The sequence below is a fragment of the Silene latifolia genome, chromosome 2, assembly GCF_048544455.1.
Source record: "Silene latifolia isolate original U9 population chromosome 2, ASM4854445v1, whole genome shotgun sequence".
In the NCBI taxonomy this organism is placed as follows: domain Eukaryota; kingdom Viridiplantae; phylum Streptophyta; class Magnoliopsida; order Caryophyllales; family Caryophyllaceae; genus Silene; species Silene latifolia.
In genome coordinates, this window is record NC_133527.1 from 85,134,846 (window position 1) to 85,144,831 (window position 9,986).

The window sequence follows — 9,986 nt, forward strand, 5'->3', positions numbered from 1 at the left end:
CTAGCATATCTACTTACAATGAATTGTTTCTCATGCGCTTAATTGAGTTAAGTACTTTGAAACGTTAAATCATTTTGGTGACTAGATTTGTTAGAAATCGTAATTGACCAAAATACCGCAACCACTTCAATGAAAGTTTTAAGACTAAACAAACGAATGAAGAGTAGTCTTCATGAATTTCAATTTTGCTTCTCTTAGCAAAGACTCATTGAAATAAGTGGGAGCATTCTCTTAACCGTTAAGAAAAAGGATGAGGTTTAAAGAAGTAAAATTAGAATGGAATTGATACAAGGTAATGGTAAAAGTAAAGTTATTGAGAATAACGATACTAAACCTATCAATCCCGACCGATAAAGTTTCCATTATCTTAATTGTTGGACGCTAGAAAGGAAACTACTCCAAATTATTGAAGAATCAGCAAGTTAGTTGCGGGACATCTAATGGGACCTTATTCTTTAAATGTTTATTTGATTGACATAAATTTTGCTAGTACTACTTCGTCAATATTAGAAACCGGTGGTGGTTTTCATCATTGTATTTGATACATAGGATGATTAGAATATGACGACTAGCAACAATGATGTCGAGAGATAGAGTCATTGTGTACTCAATCTAGTTTTGGGTTTATATTTATACCTTAATTATGACTATTAGATGAATAAACTCTAAATAAGAATATAATTTTGTTAAGATACAAAAGAGGTTTCACTTTTGTGATCCTATACACCATGATTTGATGTATGGCTAGCCCATTATCAAAGGTGATTATATTCTAAACCAAACTAGAATGATATATCATGTAGATGATGCAAGACTCAAATTGGTAACCCAAGATTAAACCTTAAATTCTGTAATGATGAACGCAAAGAGTTTTCGAGTACTGTTGGAACCATTATATTGTTAATCTTATGGTATATGCGTATCTTGTATTCATAGCAAGATGTCTCGTGCTTTTTGGTTGAAAAGGAGATCGAGGTTGTAAATCATTGATCCAGAATAGGTTGATCATTTTCTTTTACCAACGATTTAAGTTGACACTAATATGTTCACTTAATAAGGTACATAAAGAAATCTTTTTAGAAGTTCAAAGAGTTCCAGGAATCACGATTTAATCGTGATGGGATTATCAAAGTGAAGACTTTGATATAAGCCAAAGGAAATGTGATATAGTATCACAAGTTAATCTCTCTTTGCACGCATTATGGGATAATGTGTGGTTGTATAAACAAATCAAACCCTATTCGATATGGTTTGGACTTCAATCAAGTTACTTTGAGTTACTTGATCCTTTTGGGGATTTTATCATTTGTCTAAATTATTTTTCCACTAAATCTAAAACGATTCATATGAGATATGAAAAAGTAGGGTACCATGCTTGTAAGTTTTTACAAGAAACAAATGCTCATTTTTCCTTTCAATAATCACGAATACAACAACTTTGTGGCTCGTGAGGCTGTCTTTCTAGAATACAAGTTTATTTCTAGAAGACAGAGTGGGAGAAAATATTCAAGAGCCACAAAAGAATTGTGTCTAAAATTGTATGAAATTTGTATGTCGCAAGAAACTGTATTTTCTTGGCTACATGATGTTGTTTCTTCGAAACCTAGGAGATTGAACTCATCACTTGTTGAAGATGATGAATTCGTGTTACTTTTAGAAAGTAAAGAGCTTGCAACTTGCAAAGAAATTGTTTGATTCAAGTTACTTCTGGAAACTAATGATCATATGACTTAAATGAGAGTGTTTAAGTCACAACTCAATACAAGGCTTAGAGCCATGAAAATCCAAAATAAATTCCAAGTGGAATTGTTGGATATCAAAGAGAGATATCAAAGATTGATTAGTTGCAAAGTGTTTTGCACTATTCAGATCTTTTTAGGGATTGTATTTCATTATGATTATATATAGCGAGTGAATCTAAAACCCACTTCTTCAATTAGAAGGAATGTATTCAATACATGTCATGAGTTTTTTAGATTCTTGCAATCCTAAAATAATGTGCAACTTAAAAGATTGTCTTAAGTAGGACATCAATGAGTTGGAATCAACATTTTGATCATGTGATAAAACTTTTCTCAATAAGTTCAGAAGTTGTGTTTATACATGAAGTTTAGTGGGAGTTACGGAAATTTTAATTTGTCTTATATGTGGATAACATATTGATCATTAGGAATGATCTCACTCTTTTGGAGTATTATAATACATCTTCAATATCCGGATTTATGGAGATCAATGCACATGATATTAGCGTCAAATAAGAAGTCCTATGTTGATAACATTCATGACTAGTTCAATCATGTTGAACATATTTGATTGATTCCATTTGCTTCCGCTACCGGATCAATTAAATGAGTAATGATGTATAACACTTCATATACTTTGCGTATGATGAATTGTTTCAAAATCGAATTTAAGTAATAGTTACCAAGTAGCCATATAGATTATTCTTAAGTGCTTGAGAAAGCATTAAGGATGGAAAGTTAAGTGTTTTTGATGCAATTAACTAATTTGTGTAAGGGTGTTACACAAATGACAATTGAGATTGCGAAAGGTTTCAGAAAAAACCATATTCAAAACACGTGAAGATGGTTAAGGAACCATTGTGGCTATGTTATTTAAGAAATAGATTTGCTAGAATCATTCTAGGCAATAAAGAACAATGAGAGATATTTACAACGAAAATTGAGTACACTTGCAATCATGAGATGTGCAAGAAGGATGAGTCCCGCACACTGTGAAAACAGTGGGAGCTATTCTAAGGCTAGAGGGCCTATGTCTTGATTGGATCTAGACACGTACTCAGAAAGTTTTGTAATGGAAATGTATACATTACAAAGAAAAACGAGTATGTAGTGAGGTTGAGTAAGGTACAAGAAGTTGATAAAACCTATTAAGCAAAGCCTTCTCATAGGCTTAACATGATGAGTCATATGTCATTTCAATTGGATTGAGATGAACAACTACGTACAAAGATCAAATTGGATTATAAGAATATGAAGTAGTAATCAGGTATTGACTATTCATATGTAATAATCACATTTGCCGTTCGAGTTTTTAAATCTAAAACTCCTTTTATACTTTGTTACATCCAAACGGGTTGTAGAGACAATATTGAACCCCGTTAACGTGAACCCGGATTAACATGGTATTTGCCCATAGTCACTTGTATGAGGTGACGTCTCGAAGTGATTAGTGTGTGATGCGATTGATGGCAAGTTCAAGTGCCATAGAGTCATGTGAGATGACTAGTCGATCACATAGGCAGACTGTTAGGAACACTTTGTCGGGCCTTATGACTGCTTATAGAGTTCTGGCAAATTTATATAGCCTGGTCGTGGCGAGAGCTACTATAGTATTCTAATGAGTCGATTCTTTTAACGAAAGACTGTTCGCCTAAGGTGGCACAGTTTAAGATTAACTTTGATTTATGTTACTGCGACCTTCGTAAATGAGGTCAAATGGGCATATTTTGGGTTATGATGGATGTGGCTAGTCGAAGGGAATAGTGCGATAGGAATTGTCCACCCCTTGTCAGGGTTAAAACAATATCTCAAGGCCACTCGAGGAGTAATGAACTGGAAATGCATGGCCACGCTCGGAAGGTATCTATGGTAGATAATTCCGGTCAATCAGTTATTCTCCAGATCGAGGAAACCACTCTCGATATGATCACTTGCAAGTACGACCCGAAAGACACCTTGCATTGAGTGGGAAATAGTAATAGGACAAGAGAATTGGTGACGCACAATTTTCGAGGATAAGTGGGAGATTGTTGGAATAAGTGTCCTCCGACAATAATGCGATCACATCTGTCGATCATAATGAGCACATGTCTAAATCTCATATTTAAGAATACATGTGGGTAGTTTTATTTTACAGTCAACTGGTCCACACATATCGGTAATGATTGGCTGACTAGAGTTTGACATTACTGTCGTGCGACGGTGGTGATCAGTTGATCCCCTTAGGTCATACCTATAGGGAAACGTTCTTAATTGATTATTTAATTAATCGTATGCCTATACGAGTTAATTAAATTGCTTAAAATTGACGGATGATTTGTGAGTAAAATTAACGTGTCTCATTATAATTCGATTAAATTAGATACGGTCTAAGTAATCAAATTGTCTTATTACTTAGATTAAATTATTGTTTACGAAACAATTGAAACAGAATGAATAATTTATTATAAATACAAGTTGTTGTAAATTTATAGTTTGATAAACCATTTTGGTACATGTAATTAAGAATTACTAGTTAATTTTGTATGTGACATATTTTATTAATATGTTGATTTTTAATATGTTAAAAATACATTATAGTGTAACATGTCATGTAACATGTGACACATGACAAAATTGGCAAATGACAAAATAAAATGGACACCCATTTTATCCTAAGTGTACCGAAATTATGGAGGGGTTTGGGGTTAATATTGTGTTTTATTTTTAAATGGAAATATAATGATTAAGCATAATATCTAGCCTTGCATGCCTAGTCTCACCTTGAGAAGAACAAGACCATGCATTGGCTCCCCTTAGACCACCCTCCCACCGGTTTTTCTACCAAGAGGAACAAAATGGATTCCTCTATTATTCAATTCACTACTCTTCTATTTTTCTAGTGTAAGAAAAATCCTCTACTCTCTACATTTGTGAAATAATTTTAGAGATAGAAAACTCATAAAAATCTTCTCCTCTTAACCGAAATAAGAGAGAACAAAATCAATTTTTGTGTCAAAAGTTTAAGTAAGATTAGTATTATTACTAGTTCATAATAATATTAGTTATTAAGGGTGTTCCTTGGGTATAAGCTTTTGGGAGAGATTCTAATTTGAACCTTTATTCATCCATTGTTGGAAAGCTCAAGAACTAACAAAGTAGGAGATCTTGTTGGTGCCCAAAATCCGAAACACCAATGTAAGAAGTGACGATTTCTTCTCTACTTTGTTTTATGTTTGCATGCATAAGATCTTGTATTTATTTTATGACCAAATAAATTAATTCATATATGAATATCTATACTAATGAGATTAATGAATCCTAACACTCGAGACCATAACAATTTCAAATCTTGCAAACCTCGATTTTCAAAAAGCACGATTTTGAATTTCAAAAACCTCTTCGGAAGCAAAGCATCGTTTTCAAAGCCGCCGCAACTTTAACTTAAACCGTCTTTTGAAAACAAACCTAAGAGAACCATTTTTAACTGGCCGACTCTCTGAAGATCCCTACTCTTCGAAAGCCGTCCATAAAGCAAAAAATGTATTTTTTTGAAAAATTTTATTTTCAAATATTTTAGTCCACCACTCCAATTCCGCCTCGTGTCTACCGGGTCAAAGCAAACGTACTTATTGGCCTTTACTTATGAGTCATTTCACCTCGAGACTCGTTCAACAACGTCACGCCATCACGTTGAACGCGAGTCAAAGTCTAGTCAACACCGTCTCACCATCAATCGAGTTAGCACCGAGGCACCACACACGGTTGCCTTCGTCTCGTTGAGTCCAAAGTGTCTTTCCGTCCTCTGTGTTGTCTGCTCTTAGTCGTTAAACCGTGTCGAATTGAGATGTAATGTGAGCCGTTTTCTACCTCATAACCTTGGTCCCATCTCCAGCTTCTTCCAGCAACAACAACGATGACAACAGAGATCTCACAACTGCTCAGCTAGCCAGCCTGCTAACTGCCCTTAAGGTCACTCTGGACCGTTTCGAGACCTGTATCGACACTGTGGAAAACAAGGAAATCGGAGACCATAATACTCCGCCATTAACCAAAACCGAGAAAAGGCTTAAGCTCTTGGAAGATCAACTCTTGGCCCGTAGAAACAACATCCAGAACAATCGAAGGTTCGAAACTGTCGGGGATCAACTGCCTGACAACTTTACCTTAACTTATGTGTCTAAGTTCAAAGGAGTGGAGGACCCACTTAATCACAACCGGGCCTTCAAGGATTACATGTCCATCAAAGGGGTCAAACAAGAGCTCTTTACCCGGATCTTTCCATTGTTTTGTGTGATGTGGTGAGTGGTATAGTCGCGTGTTGAGTAATGTAAAAGTAAGTGAATTTGGGCACGGGATGATGTAAGTCTAAGGAATGTAAGAATGAAAAGATTGAAAGGAAGGATATGGATAGTAGCAACTTGAGATGTGTAAGGAATTATGGATGGAGATGGTTAGGATTGTGTTGGTTAAGAATATATATAATGAAAGGGTCGTTGTAGAGGGATGGAGAAGAGTGGTATATAGTGAACTTAGATGGAGACATGTCGTGACGTGGATTTGTAGATAATGAGTGAGTTTGGGTAATAATTTGGTTTATTAAGTGGTGAAACTAGTGTGTGATTTCCTTGGGTAATTAACGTTATGAAATGAGTTTTGGTTTCTAGATTGTTGAAGAGTAAACTTTGCTTGTGTGGACGGATTGGTGACAAGTGTGAGTGATAGCATGATGAGAGAAGATCCATGGTAAGAAGGAGTGAGATTGTACATACTGATATGAAATAAAGGGATTTGAGTTTTGGAGCAATGAGAAGGTAACTGGAGCACTAAAGAGTTAGGTAGAAGGAATAAGGAGTTGAATTGTTAATTGATTTTGTCGAGTGTAAAAAGAAAAGAATGAGGGGAGTAAACTAGGAGAATGTTCACCGGAGTTATGTTATATAGAAGTAAGGAATCGTCGAGATGTATGATACTATCATGAGGATGTGAGTTAACAGTTATATAGGAGTTTCAGGACAACATGTTAGCCATGAGTTTCGAGGAATTGAGAGGAGTAAAAAGTTGGTAGAGTATTTGCACGGTACGAGATTTTGGTGGTGAGTTAGGTAACGATACTATTAAAGACAGAATTGGGATGAATGTTCAGGTAGTTTTTGTTGATGGACATAATGTTCGATATTTGGGATGTTAACCAAAGATGGGAGAGAAACTGTGATATTTAGAGATGAGTGTAAGAGGTTTGATATACGAACAATGGTAGTATTGAGGTGTTGTCACTAGTGGTTAAGGGTGATGATAAGCAGGAAAGATAGCCATTCTCAAGAGGTTGATTTTGTAGAGACCAGATTGATATTTATGGTTGTGAGGGAGTATAATAGGTGGTTATTGGAGGCCGTTGATAGTAGTTGGGTATTAGTGGTATGTTTACATCTGTCAGGAGGTGATAGTTATGCGAATGGGAGAATGTGTTATGAAGGGCATGCGAGTTTAAGCCCGGGCGAGAGATAACCTTTATCAAGTGGTAACTTACGTGATCAGGATTGACTAGTTATATGTGACTACGGGTCTATGATGTGTATAAATGTTTGTGTGAGGTTCTGATCTTACTAGAAGTGGTATGGTGTAATAGTTATAAAGTTGTTATCTGAATGTTCTGTAATAAATGTTGGGTACGGTAACCTAATGGGATGACATTCAAAAGTGATAATTTGGGTGATCTCACATGGCTAGTTATACTTGCATGTATATTCCTGATATATGTTTATTCCGTGAAATGGTATGGATGATATTCATGAGGTTTTTAGCTGTTTATCCTGTGTAATATGTTGCGTTGTGATCTAGTAAAGCGGTTTTGAAAAAATTTTCTTGTCCAAGAAGTTATACTGAGTCAGTTTTTATGGGACTGTATAAGTTGCGATGACTATCGATGTGGTTTTTTTGCCTCGGGTGGTGATCCGGGCACGGTACTTCGTGTTGTGATGTGGGTATTTTCGCGCTGCGGTGCGACTGTTGGTGGCGGTGTTGCAATGCCGTCATCGGTTGAGATGGAGTAGGCGGGATGATTACGATACGAGTTTTCGAAAGTACATACCAATTATACATAGATTGTTGTATGTTTAATGTTGTTTTCTGCGAGATTTTGATTGGATAGATAGACGGTTGTTTTGTTTATTGATGTTTCTTACCAGTTTCTGCTTGGGAGTGAGGGTAGAGTATGATATTGAAAAGAGTTGTGTATGTTTCCGTTGTTGTCATGGTATAGTGATATCCGATTGACGGGATACAGTTGCGAGAGGTTGTTGGAGTACTTGTGATCTTCTTTTAGAGGAGGCATTGGTTGACATAGTAATGGCAAGTGATTTGTGGAACATGTGTTGTACAGTTCTCGAAGCTGCAGGTGGTTTATAATCTTTTATTGAGACAGTGAGTATAGGGTGTTAGGAATTAGTATCATGTTAGGTTATGGATGAGTTTTTCGGTAATGAAAGAAAAGAACTTGAGGATCTAGTGTGAGTGTGTGTAACAAGTGTGGATCGTTAGTTATGCTTTTGGAGATAGGTGCTTTATATAGAGGGGAATGTCGTTTTGCGGTAATGTGGAAGAGTTGGAGTATTGGTTATGCTAAGGATTTTGTGATATTGGTTAGAGGGAGTGCAAAATAATTTGAGGTAGGAGAATTGTTAAGGTAAGAGAACCTTGGAAATAGAAATGGTTATAGGTGTTGAGGTTATAGGCGGTTATCTTTGACATGCAGTGGGGATGAGGATAATGAGAAGATATGGCTAAGGATCTAGTATTAGTGAGTTACGAGGAAGTAACATTTATCTTAAGAGGAGTAGGATGCGACAAAAAGAGTTTGATGGCTGTATAGGTTGTTGTAGATTTGGAAGTTTGAGTCTTGGTGGAGAATAAAGAATGGATTTGTATTGTGGTTGATATTGTTAGAAGGTCATGGCCGTGCTTTTCATAGTGTGATGTTTAGGAGTGTGAGAATACTTCGATAGTGTTGACAGTTGGATGATGATGTTATGAGTAGGAGTAAACTTCGAGGACGAAGTTCCTTTTAAGGGTGGTAGAATGTAACATTCCGTTTGATGTTTATGAGTGCCTTGATATTGGATTTTAAAGTGCATAATAGGTAGTGAGATGAAGCTAGCGACGTTGGTGGATGGTATTTGGAAGTGTATAGAGTTAGTGTCGACAGACTATAATGTGGTTGATACAATATCGTGAGCCATGTTGTGGAGGTAGGCATAGTTGGTGGAGTTGGTGTTAAGAGTTCGTGTTTTATAGGTTGGGTTTGAACTTCGGGGAGCAAGGTCGTTTTAAGGAGGGAAGACTATAATACTACGGTTTTCTATGTCTTTGGGTAGTCTATCGAGTGGGGCGTACTCTGTCGAGTAAGTATGTTTGGTTTACGAAACAGTGTTCTTCTGATGGGTGCTCGATCAAGTAAGTTGGGGACTCTATCAAGTAAGGGTCAGTCGATTGAGTAAGTTACTTACTCGATCGAGTAAGTTACTTACTCGATCGAGTAAGTTTGTTTTACGGGTTGTTTTGACGGGTTTTGATAGCAACGTGAGAAATATATATATAATCTTAATCCGTCAGTTTATTTTCATTTTTACACTTTTATAAACTTCACAAAGACAAAACAAAGTTACGTTGCTTCTCTCTCTTATTGCTATCAAATCCTAAGAGCTTCAATTGTCGAATCGTTGTGTTCTTTACGCCGTTGAGACCGTCGTATTGTGGGTAAGATCCTAGTATAGTTTTTATGTTGTTTCATTGATTTTGGTTGAAACCCTAATTGGGTAAATTGGGGGTTTTGGGAGTATTGTGTTTATTATATGGTGATTGTATGATTGTATGTTTGATAGGAGGTGATTTCTTTGAAGAACGATTTTGATTAGCTGATTGTGACGATCTTGGTGATTGCTTTTCCAGGTAGGGGTTCCCTACTTAGTTATTATATAAATGATTATAAGATGGTTGTTTGGTTGATTGGCATGATGATTATATCGTAATTGGTATTGGCGTGTTACATTGATATTATGATTGGTTGTTGTTGATTGTCTGTGGTTCTCGAGGTGTGCCCTCGGCTGAGTGGAGTCACTTGCGGCAGTGGCCTCACGCCCTTGATTCGCCCCATGTGGAACCCGCCACAGAGGGGATGTGCACATTAAGGAACATGGGCTATTCGCTCGATGGAGATGAGCGGGGCTTAGGTGGGAACGGCTGCGGTCCCCTACTGGCGGTGAGGAA